The sequence below is a fragment of the Somniosus microcephalus genome, unplaced genomic scaffold, assembly GCF_052327205.1.
Source record: "Somniosus microcephalus isolate GS21.2 unplaced genomic scaffold, FLI_Smic_1.0 scaffold151, whole genome shotgun sequence".
NCBI classification, from domain to species: Eukaryota; Metazoa; Chordata; class Chondrichthyes; order Squaliformes; family Somniosidae; genus Somniosus; species Somniosus microcephalus.
Window position 1 is genome coordinate 496,538 of NW_028225338.1, and position 17,173 is coordinate 513,710.

The 17,173-nt window shown below is 51.4% G+C and overlaps 1 pseudogene; it reads right to left on the reverse strand.

Annotated features, from left to right (window-relative positions):
• Positions 1-931: 931 nt before the first annotated feature.
• The window catches only part of LOC147082185 (putative G protein-coupled receptor 139), a 66,240-nt pseudogene continuing 49,998 nt past the window's right edge, over positions 932-17,173 (reverse strand).

The following is a 17,173-nucleotide window of genomic DNA, read 5'->3' on the forward strand; positions in this document are numbered from 1 at the left end:
CCAGAATGATCAATACTGACCGGCTTATTAACAGCAAATAAACTGTGGGATAATGGTCCCCAATGGAACGCCTTAAAGTGGCAAAAGCCCACAGCTTTAAATGATCCGTTTTCCATCCCTCTCAGACCCAGTGTTTCTGCTCAGCCTGTGAAAAAAGTGAATTGGAAAAACTCACACATTGTTAATAAGATCCCATCGACAAACACACCAGCAACTACATTGATATGCGGAGCAATACAGACAGACCCTGTATTCATTTCACACTCACTCACACTGCCTTCGACAAAATTGTGTAGCATGAGGCACTTACACCACCTTAACATGCCCCACATTGCTGCGCTCGCTCACTGGATCGACCTAGCCCTTCTCTGGATGCTATATTCACCATTATTTCCAGACTTCTATTTGCTGCCTCCTATAAATATATGTTGTTACCGTCATCCAACTCGCCTGTGTAAAACTAACAAGACCCTCAGCACCCGCATTTCGGGCACTTCACACAGCGCCTCTTCCCATTCTTAAGATTCCCGTTGATAGATATTCTCAATCACCTCTCTTTCAGGTCTTTTCCCTGGCAGCGTTTCGCGTCTCTGCTCCGCCCAGGTGGTGCTTGATTCCGACTGTACGGACAGAGTGAGAGGGATCAGATATGGATTTTTTGTTACATCTTTGTTTTTGTCTCCTCCAGACGCGATGATTCCAATACTCACCTGGCCGTCCTCCCATCTTCCACCCTCTATAAAATACAGCTCTATCAAAACTCTGCTGCCCGTGTCCTAACTCGCACCAGGTTTGGTTCACCATCACTCCCTGTGCTCGCTGGCCTACATTGGCTCACGTTCCAGCAACAACTCAATTTAAATTTATCGTGTTAAATCCATCCATGGATCGTATATCCCTATCTCTGTAAGCTCCTCCAGCCCAAAAATCTTCACAGAACTCTGCATTCCTCAGATTCTGCCACCTTCCTAATCCCGATGTCCTTCACTGCAACTTTGGCGTCCGTGTCTTCAAGCATCTGGGCCCCAAGCTCTGGCAGTCCGTCCCTAAACCTCACCACTGCTTCACCTCTCTCGCCGCATTTAAGCCGCGCCTTAAAACCTACCTCTTTGACCAAGATTTTGGTCACTTGTTCTAACACCTCCATATGTGCCTCGGAATCTGCTTGTGACTGTGATCGCTCCTGTGAGGCGCGTTGTGAAGTTTCACTGCGTTAAATTCGTATATCAATGCAAACTGTTGTTGCTTTTGTGAAGCAGAGCGACAGAGCAATGGGGTGGTAGTGAGAGAGATACAAGGAGTGAGAGAGAAACAGACAGAGAGACAGAAATAGACTGAAATATATAGAAAAAGTTAGAGCAAGAGTGTCACTGTGTGCGTGAGGCAGACTTCGAATTCTTTTTATTTGATCCATTCACGCTGTGATACTTTAGCTTACAGGCTCCTGTGGAGAGGGGCGCGGATGGCCCTGCAAAGGCCTGTTGATGTGTCGGACTCAAGAGGTTCCATATCAAATGAAGTTCCTTCGTAAAATGCTCATACACTGAATTCTTGGACAGAAATCAATTTGGCCCATATAGTCATAGAGTCATAACGGCACAGAAGGAGGCCATTCGCCCATCGAGTCCGTGATGACTCTCTGTAGAGTAATCCAGTCAGTCCCATTTCCCCTCGCTCTATCCCCATAGCAGGCAAGTTTGTTTCGCTCAAGTGCCAATCCAGTCTCCCCTTCTAAATATTGAGTGTCTCCACTTCAACCACTTCCGTCGGTAGCGGATTCCAGGTACTCACCACTCGCTGTGTGAAAAAGATCTCCTCAAATTCCCCCTATTCTCGTGCCCAAACCCTTAAATTAAACCTAGAAACATAGAAGATAGGAGCAGGAGAAGGCCATTCAGCCCCTCGATGATCATTTCCTGTTCCAGCTCTCTCCCCGTATCCCTTGATACCTTTAGCGTTAAGAAATATATCTAACTCCTTTTTGAATATATGTAATGAATTGTCCTCAACTGCCTTGTGTGGTAGAGAATTCCAAATGTTCACCACTCTCTAGGTGAAGAAATTCCTCCTCATGTCAGTCTTAAATGGCTTACCCCTTATCCTTAGCCTCTGACCCCTGGTTCTGGATTCCCCCGCCATCGTATACATCCTTCCTGCATCTAGTCTGTCTAGTCCTGTTAGAATTTTATAAGTTTCAATGAGATCCCTTCTCATTCTTCTAAACTCTAGTAAATACCAGCCCAATTGACGAAATCTCTCTTCATGCGTCATCCCAGGTATCAATCAGAGGAATCTTCGCTGCACTCCCTCCATGGCAAGAACATCCTTCCTCAGATAAGGCGACCAAAACTGAACACAATACTCAAGGTGTGCTCAACAAGGCCCTGTACAACTGCAGCAAGACATCATTGCTCCTGTACTTGAATCCTCTCACTATGAAGACCATTTGCATTCTTAACCGCCTCCTGCACCTGCATGCTTACCTTCAGCGACTGGTGCACAAGGGCAGCAAGGTAACGTTGCACTTCCCCTTTTCCCAATCTACTGCTGGTCAGATAATAATCTGCCTTCCTGTTTTTGCCACCAAAGCGGATAACCTTGCATTATAATGCATCTGCCATGCATCTGCCCAATCACCCAACCTGTCCAAATCATATGGGAGTTTCTCTGCATCCTCCTCACAGCACACACGCCCACCCAGCTTTGTGTCATCTGCAAACTTGGAGATATTACATCTTGTTCCCTCGTCTAGATCATTAATATACATTGTGAATAACTGGGGGCCGAGCACCGATCCCTATGCTATCCCACTAGTCGCTGCCTGCCACTCGGAAAAAGACCCATTTATTCCAACTCTTTGCTTCCTGTCTGCCAAACAGTTCTCTATCCACGTCAGTACCTTACACCCAATCCCATGTGCTTTAACTTTGCACGCTAATCTCTTATGCGGGATCTTATCGAAAGCCTTCTAAAAGTCCTTTATACACCACATCCACTGGTTCTCCCTTATCTATTCTACCAGTTGCATCCTCCAAAAATTCCAGTAGATTAGTCAAGCATGATTTACCCTTTGTTAGTCGATGTTGACTTTGTCCGATCCAGTCACTGTGTTCCAAGTGCTCTGCTATTCCATATTTTATAATGGACTCTAGCATTTTTCCCACTACCGAGGTCAGGCTTACCAGTCTATAATTTGACATTTTCCCTCTACCTCCTCTTTTAATTAGCGGGGTTACATTAGCTACCCTCCAATCCATGGGAACTGTTCCAGATTCCATAGAATTTTGGAAGATGACCAGCACTGCATCTACTATTTCTAGGACAAATTCCTTAAGTACACTAGGATATAGATTATCAGGCCCTGGGGTTTTATCGGCCTTCAATCCCATTAATTTCCCTAACAACATTTCCCTACATATACTGATTTCATTCTGTTCCTCCCTCTTATTAGACCGTATGTTCCCCAACATTTCTGGGAAGTAATTTGTGTCCTCCTTTTTGAAGACAGAGCCAAAGTATGTATTATTTGTCTGCCATTTCTTTGTTCCCTATTATAAATACTCCTGATTCTGACTGCAAGGGACCTGTGCTTGACTGCAACAATCCTTTTCTATTCACACATCAATAGAAGCGTTTACAGTCAGCTTTTACATTCCTTGCAAGCTTACTCTCATAATCAAGTTTCCCCCTCTTAATAAATCCCTTCTTCCTCTTTTGCTGAATCCTAAACTGCTCACAGTCCTCAGGTTTGTTGCTTTTTCTGACCAATTTATATGTCCTCTCCTTGGATCTTATGCTATCCCTAATTTCCCTTGTTATCCACGGATGAGTCACCTTTTTTGGTTTACTTTTATGCCAAACAGGGACGAACAAATTCTGTAGTTCATCCATGCGATCTCTAAATGCTTGCCATTGTCTATCCAACGTTAACCATTTAAGTACCGTTCCTCAATCCACACTACCCGACTCCCGCCTCATACCATCGCGGTTTCCTTTATTTAAATTCAGAATCCTAGTCTTTGAGTCAAAAAGTTCACTCGCCATCTTAATGAAAAATTCTATCAAATTATGATCGTTCCTCTCCAAGGGGCATCGCACAACAAGACAGCTAATTAATCCTTTCTCATTACATAATACCGAGTCTAAGATGGCCTGATCTCTAGTTGGTTCCTCGGCATATTAGTCCAGGAAACCATCCCGTATACACACTAAGAATTCCTCCTCCACAGTATTGTTACTAATTTGGTTAGCCCAATCTATATGTAGATTAAAGTCAACCATGATAACTGCTGTGCCCTTATTGCACGCTTCTCTAATTTCCCATTTAATGCCATCTCCAACCTCAGCATTACTGTTTGCGGGTCTGTATACAACTCCCACTAACGTTTTCTGCCCCTTGGTATTTCTCAGCTCTAACCATACAGATTCCATATCATCGGAGCTAATATCTTTCCATACTATTGTTTAAATTTCCTCTTTAACCAGCAATGCTACACTACCCCCCTTTCCTTTTTGCCACTCTTTTCTGAACATTGAATACCCCTGGATGTTGTATACCCAGCCTTGATCACCCTGGAGCCATGTCTGTAAATCCCAATTATATCATATCTGTTTACATCTATTTGTGCAGGTAATTCATTCACCTTAGTACGAATGCTCCTCGCATTAAGATACAAAGCCTTCAGGCTTGTTTTTTTTAGCACGTTTAGAACTTTTAGAATTATTATTTTCTGTGGCCATGTTTGATTTGAACCTTTGATTTCTCTGACTGCCACTTTTGCTTTTCTCCTTCCTGAATTTTGCTTCTATCCTTGCTTCACTTTCCTCTGTCTTCTTGCACAGGTTCCCAACCCTCTGCCATTTTAGTTTAAAACCTCCCCAACAGCACTAGCAAACAGCCCCCCTAGGACATCGGTTCTGGTCCTGCCCAGGTGCAAACCGTCCAGTTTGTACTGGTCCCATCTCCCCCTGAACCGTTTCCAATATCCCAGGAATTTGAATCCCTCCCCCTTGCTCCATTCCTCTAGCCACGTACTCATCTGAAATATCCTTCTATTTCCACTCTGACTAGCTCGGGGCACTGGTAGCAGTCCTGAGATTACTACCTTTGAGATCATATTTTTTAATTTACCTCTTAACTCCCTATATTCAGCTTTTAGGACTTCATCGCGTATTTTCCCCTATATCGTTGGTACCTATATGCACCAAGACAACTGTCTGTTCACCCTCCCCCTCCATAATGCCCTGCAGCCGCTACGAGACATCCTTGACTCATGAACCAGGGAGGCAACATACCATCCTGGAGTCTCGTTTGCGGCCGCGGAAAGGCCTATCTATTCCCCTTACAATAGAATCCCCTATCATTAAAGCTCTCCCACTCTTTTTCCTCCCGTCCTGTGCAGCAGAACCACCCATGGTGCCAAGAAGTTGGCTGCTGCTGCCTTCCCCCAGCAAGCAATCTCCCTCAACAATATCCAAAGCGGTATATCTGTTTGAGAGTGGGTTGGCCACAGGGGACCCCTGCACTCCCTTTCTTTGCCTACTACTCTGCCTGTTGATCACCTATTCCCTTCCTACCTGTGCAGCCTTTACCTGCGGTGTGACGAATTCATTAAATGTGCTATGACCGACGACCTCAGCATCGCGAATGCTCCAGTATATAAAATGTTTTTCCCCTAACCCGTTTAGCATCCACTAATGGGAACAGCCTTTCCCCGTCTTGCCTATACAAACCCGTCATAATCTTGTGCACCTCTATCAAATCATCCCTCAACCTCCTTTGCTCTACTGAAACAAATCTGTTATTGTAGCTAAGATCTCCCATCCCCGGAACCATTCTGGTAAATCTACTCCACGCTTTCTCAAGTGTCTTCACATCCTTCTAAAGTGTGGTGACCAGAACTGCATACAATACTCCAGTTGTGACCTAACCAGTCCTTTACAATGGTTCAACATAACTTCACTACTTTTACACTCATTACATCTATTTAGTAAGCCCACGATCCGATATGCTTTGCTAACCACTCTCTCAATATGTCCTGCCACCTTCAGGGACCTATTCACATGAACTCCCAGGTCCCTCTGTCCCCATACACTCTTTAAAACATTGCCATTAAGTGGATATTGCCTATCCCTGTTCTGTCTGCCTAAATGGATCATCTCACACTTCTCTGTATTAAATTCCTTCGGCCTCTTGTCTGCCCATTCTGCTAGACTTTCTATGTCCTGTTGCATTCGATAGGTATCACCCTCACTGCTTTCACACCCCCAAGTTTGGTGTCATCGGGAAATGTAGATATTTTACTCTGTATTACGATATCCAGGTCATTTATATATATCAAAAAAAGCAGTGGCACAGCAATGAAACTTGGGAAACAGCCAAGGAGTGCTTGATGCTTACACACTTAAGGATTTCTGTCCTGTATTCATACCATGCTTTACATGAGATGGTGTGCTTCGTTCTGTAGTTTCATAGGAGCTGTACGCTGACTTAGACACATGCTGTATCTCAGTTCACACTGCTTGATTAATGTCTGTACATTGAGATTTATAATGCGCCTAACCCCTGTCTACGCGGCCTGTGAGTTTTTGATGGGGCAGTATTGAAGGTGCTTTATTCTGTTTCTAAACCGTGTTGTACCTACGCTGACAATGGAGGACAGAGCTTTAAATGTTATGCCCGTGATTTCACCTCTATTATCTGGATCTCGAGGGTGGACGCGGGGATGATGCTGCGCTGCGTGCCCGTGTCGCATAGGAAATGGCATCCGGAGGCGCTGTCCGTAATGTACAGCAGTGCTCTTGCTTGCCTAATGGCTATCGTGTAGGCCGGTGAGTGGGCGGTTGGAAACGTGCAGGGATGGCTGCAGCGGCATGCCCGTGCGCCGAACCGGGTATGGAAGTAGCAGTAGCCCTTGGTCGGAGGGCTTGGGGGACGTGGGGGCCTGGGGGGCCTCGTGGCCGAGCTGCGTGGCCGCGCGATAGAGGGTGGAGCACGCACCGACACTGCGGAGGCCAGGTCGGGGGAGACGGCGTGTTTGGAGCTGGCGGACAGGAGCTTATCGGCTTCATCGGCCAGGGCCTCGAGCTCCGTGAGGCTGGGCGCCACGATCGCCGGGCGGATGCTGGGAGGTTGTTGGTGGATAAAGAGCATGCGGAAGAGGGAGACGGGTGGTTTCTCATCGGTCAGAGCAAGCATGTGTGAGAGCAAGTCTGATGGCGTGGAGTCACCGAGGCCCAGGAGGTCGAGGAGGTGGCAGTTGCGCAAGAATTGTGAGGCTGTGAATTTTTTAATGAGCATGGCTTTGAGATGTGCGTACTTGCCTTCCTCCAGAGGGTTTTGTAGTGTTGTCCAGACTTTCGTGATTGTGGAGCTGCCCAGGGAGGCGAGGAGGTAGTCATACATCGTTGCGTCGGCGGTGATGCCGCAGAGTCGGAATTGCGATTCGGCTTGAAGGAACCAGGTGGTGGCCAGGTTCTCCCAGAACTCCGGCAGCTTCACAGAAACTGTGTTTGTGTCAGCCATGGTTATGCTTTGGAGTCGTCCTGAGCGCCGGGGTCACCAATGTAGGAGTCTAGGTACTCCCAGCAAAAAATACTGAACTCGGAGAGGTTCAGCAGAAAAGGTTTCATTGCTGAGGCTGCATGCTGAACAAAAATGGAGTCAGAGACTACACAAAGTACGACTGCCTTTCATCAGTGCACAGCTTTGACTGCTCCTCCCCCACTCTGGGCTTAACTATGTTGCAGGTCGAGTTTCTTAAAGGTGTGATCCTTCTTAAAGGCATGACGCCTGATTTATAGTCTACGGACCGGAAAGCGGTTTGTGTCCTTTCTGTGATCAGTACGCCACACAGCTCCCCCCAGATTCCACTAGTAGGGAGTGTACGAACCAACGTGCTGGCTTGATGGCACGGCCGGAACGGCTCTTGGCGGTTGGTGTCGGGAGCGGGGCAGTCGGACGCATCGGGCTCTTAGGCGGTATGCCCCATGGTGGGGTTTGGCCCACTTGAACGGGTTCGTCAGGCTCTAGGTGCGCCAGCTTGAGCCGGTCGACCGACACCTTGTCAGTTGTGCTGCCCACTTCGAGGATGAAGAAATTGTTCCCCGTCTGGAGTACCTTGAAGGGTCCATCGTATGGGGGCCGTAGAGGTCATTGGAGTGTGTCATGGTGCACGAAAACAAATTTGGCCATGTGCAGGCTAGGTGGTATGCGGGTTGCTGGTTTGCCGTGCCGTGTGGTAGGTACCGGAGCGAACTGTTGTGCTTGGTTGGAGAAAGCACAGCGTTGCTGGTCAGCCGACCAGGGGGTCATGGTGTTGGGCAGGAACTCTCGGGGTATGCACAGCGGCCAGCCGTACACGAGTTCCGCCACCGAGGCTTGCAGGTCTTCCTTTACCGCGGAGCGTAGGCCGTGCAGCACCCACGGGAGGTGGTCGAGCCAAGCCTCGTCCTCGAGGCTGGTGTGGAGGGACGCCTTCATGGACCTGTGGAATTGCTCACACAGTCCGTTGGCTTGGGGGTGGTAAGCCATGGTGCGGTGAACAGCCAACCCGAGGTTTCGGGCGATAGTGGCCCACAGTTCAGAGGTGAACTGCGGGCCTCTATCCGACATCATGTCGGAGGGGACGCCGAACCGAGCGACCCAGGTACCGATGAACGCCCTCGCGATGTCGGCGGTGGTGGTGGACGTCAGTGGAATGGCCTCAGGCCAGTGGGTGTTACGGTCCACGTTTGTCAGCAGGTGCGTGTGACCTTGTGATGGCAGCAGGGGGCCGACGAGGTCGATGTGGACGTGGTCAAACCTTCTTTCTGGAACGGTGAACTCCTCGAGTGGGGCTTTGATGTGCTGCTGGATATTGGCACGCTGGCAAGCTATGCAGGATCTGGACCAGATGCGCACATCTTTGCGCAGGCCGTGCCAGACTAATCGTTTGGCCACCAGCCTAATGGACGCGCGGGTGCCGGGGTGTGAGAGGCCATGGACGATGTCGAACACCCGTTTTCGCCAGGACGCCGGGTCTACAGGGCGGGGTTGCACCAAGGAGGTGTCGCATTTGACTGTAATGGCGGACGGGCCGCAGGCGACGTCGGTCAGTCGCAGCCCTGGGATGGTTGTGGGCACGGAGAGCAGATCGGGGTAGGTGCGTTGCTCCGCTGCCAGTTGAGCATAGTCCACTGCCAGGTGGGCGCCGTGGATGGCAGGGCGGGATAGGCAGTCGGCCACCACGTTGTCTCGACCAGAGATGTGCTGGATATCCGTGGTGAATTCGGACACCGCGGCGAGCTGGCGTTGTTGCCTGGCTGACCACGGGTCCACAAAGTTCGCCATCGCGAATGTCAGGGGTTTGTGGTCGACAAACGCGGTGAAGGGGCGGCCCTCCAGAAGAAATCTAAAATGGTGGACTGCCAGCTACAGTGCGAGGAGCTCGCGGTCAAAGGCGCTGCATTTGTCCTCTGGGGGGCGCAGTTGGCGGCTGATAAAGGCCAGCGGTTGCCAGGCCCCGTCGACCCGCTGCTCATACACGGCACCGACCACGTGGTCGGAGGCGTCCGTGGTGAGCGCCTCCCTGGCGTTGGGCTGTGGGTGAGCGAGCATGGTGGCTTCGGCGAGCGCCTTTTTGGTCGTGTCGAAAGTGGTCAACATGTCCGCCGACCACTCGATCGCCATTCTGTCTTTCTTACCCCGGAGGGCTTCTTATAGGTGCCGCATGAGGGAGGCCGCTCCGGGAAATAATCGGTTGTAAAAGTTGATCATCCCCAAGAACTCCTGGAGGCCTTTGATGGTGGTAGGCCGGGGGAACTGCTGGACGGCTTGCCCCTTGGCGGGCAGGGGAATGGCTCCGTCCTGCGTGATGTGGTGGCCGATGGATTCAATACTGCTGAGGTCGAATTGGCACTTGGCTGGGCTGATGATGAGCCCGTGCTCACTGAGCCACTGGAACAGGGTGAGGAGGTGCTCGATGTGTTCCTGCTTGGAGGAATTAGCTACCAGGTTATCATCCAGGTAGACAAAGAGGAACTGCAGGTCCCGGAGGACTGAGTCCATGAGCTGCTGGAAGGCCTGGGCCGCGTTTTTGAGGCCGAAGGGCATTCGGAGGAACTCGAATAGCCCAAAAAGGGTGATTATGGCTGTCTTGGGTACGTCCGTTGGGTGGACTGGCAACTGATGGTAACCGCGCACCAGGTCGACTTTGGAGAAGACTGAACTGCCGGCCAGTCTAGCCGAGAAGTCGTGAATGTGCGGTATGGGGTACTTATCCGCCATGGTGGCATCGTTTAGGCGCCGGTAGTCCCCGCAGAGGCGCCATCCCCCATCGGGTTTGTTGACGATGTGGAGTGGGGAGGCCCAGAGGCATTTGGAGCGGTGGATGATGCCGAGCTGTTCCATTGTGGTGAACACCGCCCGCGCGATCTCCAGCTTGGCCGGGTCCAGCCTGCGGGCGTGGGCATACATCGGTGGGCCTGTGGTGGGGATGAAGCGTTCTACCCGTTGCATAGCAACCTTAGCGGAGAAGGTCGGGTTGGTGAAGGCTGGGAACTCAGCCAGGAGTGCTGAGCAGTCGTCCGTTGAGTGGGCGCGGCACTGCCACGCTATTTTGGTGGGTTGGGTGGGGCCATGGCACTCGGGATAGGTGAAATGGTGTTCATGTCCACGAGGCGGCACCGAGGCATGTCGACCAACAGGCCGTGGGCGCACAGGAAATCCGCACCGAGGAGCGGGGAGAGCACCTTGGCGGTGATAAACTCCCAGTGGTAGCGGCGGCCTGCGAGGTCGATGGTGACGGTGCAGGTGCCATACGTCCGGATGTCGGTGCCATTGGCGGCAGCCAGTGCAGGGCCGCGGCCACCTCGCTGGATCTAGAGGGCGGACGCGGGGATGATACTTCACTGCGTGACCATGTCGCATAGTAAACGGCGTCCGGAGATGCTGTCCGTAACGTACAGCAGCGCGCTTGCTTGCCCCACGGCCATCATGTAGTCTGGTGTGGGGGTGGTTGGAAACGTGCAGGGATGGCTGCAGCGGCGTGCCGGTGCGCCGAACCGGGTATGGAAGTAGCAGTAGCCCTTGGTCGGAGGGCTTGGGGGACGTGGGGGCCTGGGGGGCCTCGTGGCCGAGCTGTATGGCCACGCGATAGAGGGTGGAGCGCGCGCCGATGCTGCGGAGGCCAGGTCGGGGGTGACGGCATGTTTGGAGCTGGCGGACAGGAGCTTATCGGCTTCGTCGGCCAGGGCCTCAAGGTCCGCGAGGCTGGACGCCACGATCGCCGGGCGGATGTTGGGAGCTAGTTGGCGGATAAAGAGCATGTGGAAGAGGGAGCCGGGCGGTTTCTCGTCGGTCAGAGCAAGCATGTGTGAGAGCAAGTCTGACGGCGTGGAGTCACCGAGGCCCGGGAGGTCGATGAGGTGACAGTTGCACAAGAATTGGGAGGCTATGAATTTTTTAATAAGCGCGGCCTTGAGATGTGCATACTTGCCTTCCTCCGGAGGGTTTTGTAGTTTTGTCCAGACTTTCGTGATTGTGGAGCTGCCCAAGGAGGCGAGGAGGTAGTCGTACATCGTTGCGTCGGCGGTGATGATGCGGAGTCGGAATTGCGACTCGGCTTGAAGGAACCAGGTGGTGGCCAGGTTCTCCCACAACTCTGGCAGCTTCACAGAAACTGCGTTTGTGTCAGCCATCGTTATGCTTAGGAGTCATCCTGAGCGTTGTGGTCACCAATGTAGGAGTCTACATACTCCTAGCAAAAAATACTGAACTTGGAGAGGTTCAAAAGAAAAGGTTTAATTGTTGAGGATGCATGCTGAACACAAAATGGAGTCAGAGACTACACAAAATACGACTGCCTTTCATCAGTGCACAGCTTTGACTGCTCCTCCCCCGCTCTGGGCTTAACTATGTTGCAGATCGAGTTTCTTAAAGGTGTGATCCTTCTTAAAGGCATGACGCCTGATTTATAGTCTATGGACCGGAAAGTGGATTGTGTCCTTTCTGTGATCGGTACGCCACAGTATATATATTATTCCTGATTGTATTTACTTCTTTTCACTCTCCCGGGCTTTCATTTCCTCTCGGTGGCCCGGAATTCTGGGGCCTCGGCTTCACTACTTCCTGGTGGATTGCCCTCATTAAACATGGCCGCACAGTCAGGAAGAGACTTCATCAAAAATAGACACTCCCAGGCTTCACCCCTTTCAAAGTGGATGTGTGAGTGTGAATATGAGTTTCTGCAAATTGCAGAGTCTGTGTGAGTGTGTCTGTATGTGAGTGGATATCTGTGCTTCTGCAAATTGCTGAGTCTGTGTGTCATGTTACTGTAAATTTAAATTCAATGTGGGTGGGAGGGAAACTGTGAGTGAGAGAGTCAGACAGTCAGTGAGAGAGAGATATGAAATCAAAAGGCAAGTTGCAGAATAGAAAGCCTCTTTCTGTAGGCCGCAAAGTGAAAAGATAACATAATGAAAAGTGTCTTCGGTTTTAATCTTCCAACACGGCAATCATCTCTCTGCAGGCTGGCCAGGGTGACTGTGTGCGAGAGTGAGTGCAAAAGTCAGTGTTTGTGTGAGATGTGGTCTGCTGTCTTATTACCTGCTGTTGTTGTATTAAACCCTATTGATTTCATTCTGGCCTGGTCCACATGTAATGCTGCTGTGTGTCACTTTATTGCACTTTATTTAATTTCACTTCACTTCAAGACAGTCAGTGAGATACTGAAAAATGTCTTTGTGGACTGGCTGACAGTAGAAGCTGCTCTGGGATATTTGCATTATTTATATTCCACTCCACTCAAATCAAGACAAGGCTGGCAGGCAGTGAGAGAGACGCATGAAATCAAGACAACATGCAGAATAGCAATAAACACAGAAAATGCTGGAAATACTCAGCAGGTCAGGCAGCATCTGTGGAGAGAGATACAGAGTTAACGTTTCAGCTGGATGATCATTCATCAGAACCTTGCCAGAATCTGACGAAAGGTCATCGTGCTGAAACATTGACCCCGATTTTCTCCCAGCCGTCTGGTGGGTTTTCAGGCGGGCATGGGCCAAAAATCGCAGAAACTGGAGGTCGCGACACCCCCCCGCCCAATTCGCCGCCCCGCCCGACTTTCGCCCCCGTATTTCAGCATGACCCGAATCAGTTCCGCCCACCACAGGCGGGAATGGTCGGCGGGAGCCTAATGATCAATTATCGGCATGTTTAGTCCTATTTTCAAGGGCCCTTGCAATTTTCAGCCTTTCCCCACGTAAAACACGCCTGGTGGGGACACCGCTGATGAAACCTGGCGTAAACAGAGTTGGCTTGCTTGCTTTCAGCTGCAGGTCAATCAGGATTGAAGAGATTTAATCAGACAGCATTTGCGGGCTGCAGGACCTTGTTGCTGAAGGCTTGGGGCAACTTGTTGAAGGCTTAGGCACAGTTGTGGAAGGTTGGAGTGTCACACACTTCTCCAGTGTGAGCTCCTGGGAAGCCCCTCTCACCACCCTATCTCAGCGCCTCCTCAACAGAGGCATCTGCCAGAAGCATGGGAGGCCTTTTGTTCCTTCGCTTCCTGGCATTAGAGGATCTCCAACATCAGAGGAGGCTGGAGCTACTCCAGCAACAGCAGCACCAGCAGGAGAGACAGGCTGCGGCTCAGCCACTTGGGGCAGCACAGGCCAGCAGGGGCCAGCGCATGGAAGGCCGTCGGCGCAGGAGATACCCCCCAAACAGTGTCTACAGACACAGGGTCAGCTACCTCAACATGATTGAGCAGCAGTGCCATTGGTTGCTCTGACTTTCGCGAGAGGTTGTAACTGACATCAGCGCAATGCTGCAGCAAGACCTGGAGCCCAGAGCACCAGGTCCAAACTACTTACCAGTGGCCATCAAAGTCACCACCGCACTCAACTTTTATGCGTCAGGCTCCTTCCAGAGATCAGCAGCAGACATAAGCGGCATCTCCCAGGTGGCCGCACAAACTTGCAACACTCAGGTCACCGATGCCTTCTTTGCCCTCGCGCTCAATCACATCCATTTTACCAGGGATCGCGCAAATGTGAGGGTGCGAGCGCTTGGATTAGCTTAGCTGGCAGACTTTCCAAGGGTGCAGGGCATCATTGACTGCACACATGTGGCCCTTAGGGCACCCCACCGCAATCCAGGAGTTTTTTTCAAACGCAAGGGCTTCCACTCCCTTAATGTTCAGCTGGAGTGTGACCATAAGAAGTTGATTTTGCATGTTTGTGCCAGGTGCGCTGGCAGCTGCCATGACTCCTTCATACTGCGCCAGCCTACTGTGCCTCCGCTATTCAGTCCGCCAAGCGAACTTCAAGGATGGCTACTTGGAGACAAGGGATATCCCCTGTGCTCTTGGCAAATGAGGCCGTTGAGGAGACCAGCCAGCGAAGCTGAGGAGCGCTACAACTCCAGCCACATTACCACCAGATGCATTATCGAGCAAACCATCGGATTGCTGAAGATGCACTTCAGAGGCCTCGCTAGATCAGGTGGAGCCCTACAGTACTCATCAGCCAGGGTCTCCAAAATCGTCGTGGTATGCTGTGTGCTTCACAACATGGCACAGCTTCGTGGCTTGCCGATTCCGCAGGACCAAGAGGCTCCTCGCAGAGCCACCTCGGATGAGGATGATGCTGAGGAGAAGGAGCAGTAGGCGGAGGAGGAGGAGGATGGAAACGAGCATCCTGCAGAGGCCCGCCAACCAGCGGCACCAGTGCGCGAGAACATTGCTGGGCGGAATGCATGGAACGCACTAATCCTGGGCAGATTTGCGTAGCCTGGTACATCAAACACTGCAGCCTCACTGCTTCTTAACTGACCATGGACAGTGGCCGATGCCTGCACATTCCTACCTATTTGACCAGCTTGCTGACATCTGCAAGTTATCCTAAGGCCTATATGTGATATCACCATTCGCCAAATGGCAGACGCCATAACTGCAGCAGTTGCCACCAGATTTTTTATGTACAGGAAAATGATGGCATTAAAACTATTTACAAGACTTTTCACCCAAGTGACTACCCTTGTGATTAGTGGTGCTTTATTTTTCTCTTTCGCATGCTCCTACGTAGTGATACTCCTGTGGCTACAGCAGATGTGGAGGCCCCTTGCTCACTTTCCTGCTGCGCCTGTCTCGGCACATTTGGTGGGCATCCTCTGGGGTGGCGAGCCTGTGAGGGATCGCCAGCAGTCTGCTGCTCCTGCGGCTGTGCAGGGCTTGAGAGTCCTATCTCACTGGGGTGTGGACTCCGGCGGGCCTCTGACCAAGGGCTCTGAAGTGGCATGGAAGTGTGAGCGCGTGGAGAGGAGCCCCCACTTCCTTGAGGTGTGCCAACAACCTCCCTCTCATGGGCCAACTCCCCCTCAGCGCCTGCAAGTGGCTGCAGAGCACCTTGCTGCACATCAGGGGGGCCATGGGGACCCATCTCAGCACTGGAAGTCCTGCTCAGAGGTGCCCATCGCTCATCAAGGGATGCCATTCAATTCAGAGCACTCACCATGTTTTCGATACCCTGGCGACTAAGCTCCTCCATGGCCGCAGCCCTCCTCTCCTCAGCTGCAGCTCTCCTCTCCTCGGCTGCAGCCCTCCTCTCTTCGGCTGCAGCCAGCATTGCCACGGTGGTAGCCATCCTTTCCGTGGTGATGCTTTGATGCGCCAATGACTCCAATAAGGCTCTGCTCATGCTCGCCATGGACGGCTCCATTCGCTCCACACTTGCAGTGACCCTGGAGACAAAACCTCCCAGAGACTCCTACATCTGTGCATGGAGATCCATCACCTCCTCTCTTGCGGATGGACCCAGAGGCATAGGGTCGACATGCAGCTGAGCTGAGCTGACAGAGACCTGCACCCTCTGATGAGGACTCTCCACTGCGGTCCCTGTCTCCACAATCTGCTGATGCTCACTTGTGAGCTTTGACACACCAGGTGACAACTCTACTCTATGTCCCGATGGTCCCACCGAGGTGTGAGTGTCTGCCCTGGTGCTGGGTGCACTGGTGATGCTGCGCCCTCAGAGGCTGGAGCTTCCTCTGAGGAGTCTGGCTGCAAAGCCTCTTCCTCCTCAGCAGTGGCGACGGGGGCTCCGGATGGTCCTGTGGGGGAGTAAAGGAAAGAGTTACAGATGTGGTGCTAAGGCTACTTGCACATTGGATTTGGCATATGCTCATAAGTCCAAATGATGTGGCTTCAGAATCATATCAGCAACTCATGCTATGTCAATGAGAAAGATGGGGAACTATTCGGTCACCAGCTTGCGGGCTTGCTCCTGTCTCTCCTGCCCCAGCATCCACAGGCACGTCAGCCTCAGCAATCTCGATCGCAGCTTCCTCCCAGGGGCTCAGTTGGGCGACTGAGGGTGGTCCTCCTCCAGTCCTCGCACGCTCTCATCTATTGTGAGCTCTCTTTTCCTGCAATGAGAGAGACAAGTGGAGTTTGAGTGAGAGTGCAGGTGTGAGTGTAGAGATTGCATAGCAGAGATGCTTAGAAGGAGACAAAGATGGTGTGAGGCTGCAAGACCAAGGTGTGAGGGTGCCGGTCAGTTCCTTCAGTAACCCCTAGATGGCAACTTCACTGGTTGGTTCCTCTTTTTGCGAGACAAATAAGTTAAACAAATAAACTGTAAACAAAACTCTAATAACCCTTTAAATAAACCTTAACAAATCAAATTAAAATTTGGTTGTTTGAACTAATTATGCACTCCAGTCCCCGCAGCGCCCACCGGTCACGAAATTGCTCGAGCACGCCGGTGGACACCACGTGCTCCATCTCTAGGGCCACCCGGGCGCAAACATGGCCACGGAAGAGAGGGAGGCAATCCGGTCGGACGACCCCCTCGACCGCCCGCTGCCTGGACCAATTAATGGCCTTCTTGGCCAGGCCCAGGAGCAGGACCACGAGGAGGTCCTCCAACCTGCCCGCTCCCCTCTGCACCGGGTGACCGTAGATCAAGAGCTTGGGGCTGAAGTGCAACCAAAACTTGAGGAGCAGCCCCTTCAAATAATGAAAGAGGGGCTGCAACCTCTCACACTCACTATATGCATGAAACACGGACTCCTACAGACCGCAAAACAAACAGGCGGCCTGGGAGTCCGAAAACAAAATTAAGAGTCTATTGCACGGGACTGCTCTGTGCAACACCCTCCAGGCCAAGTCCCCAATAGAACAAGGGAGGACTC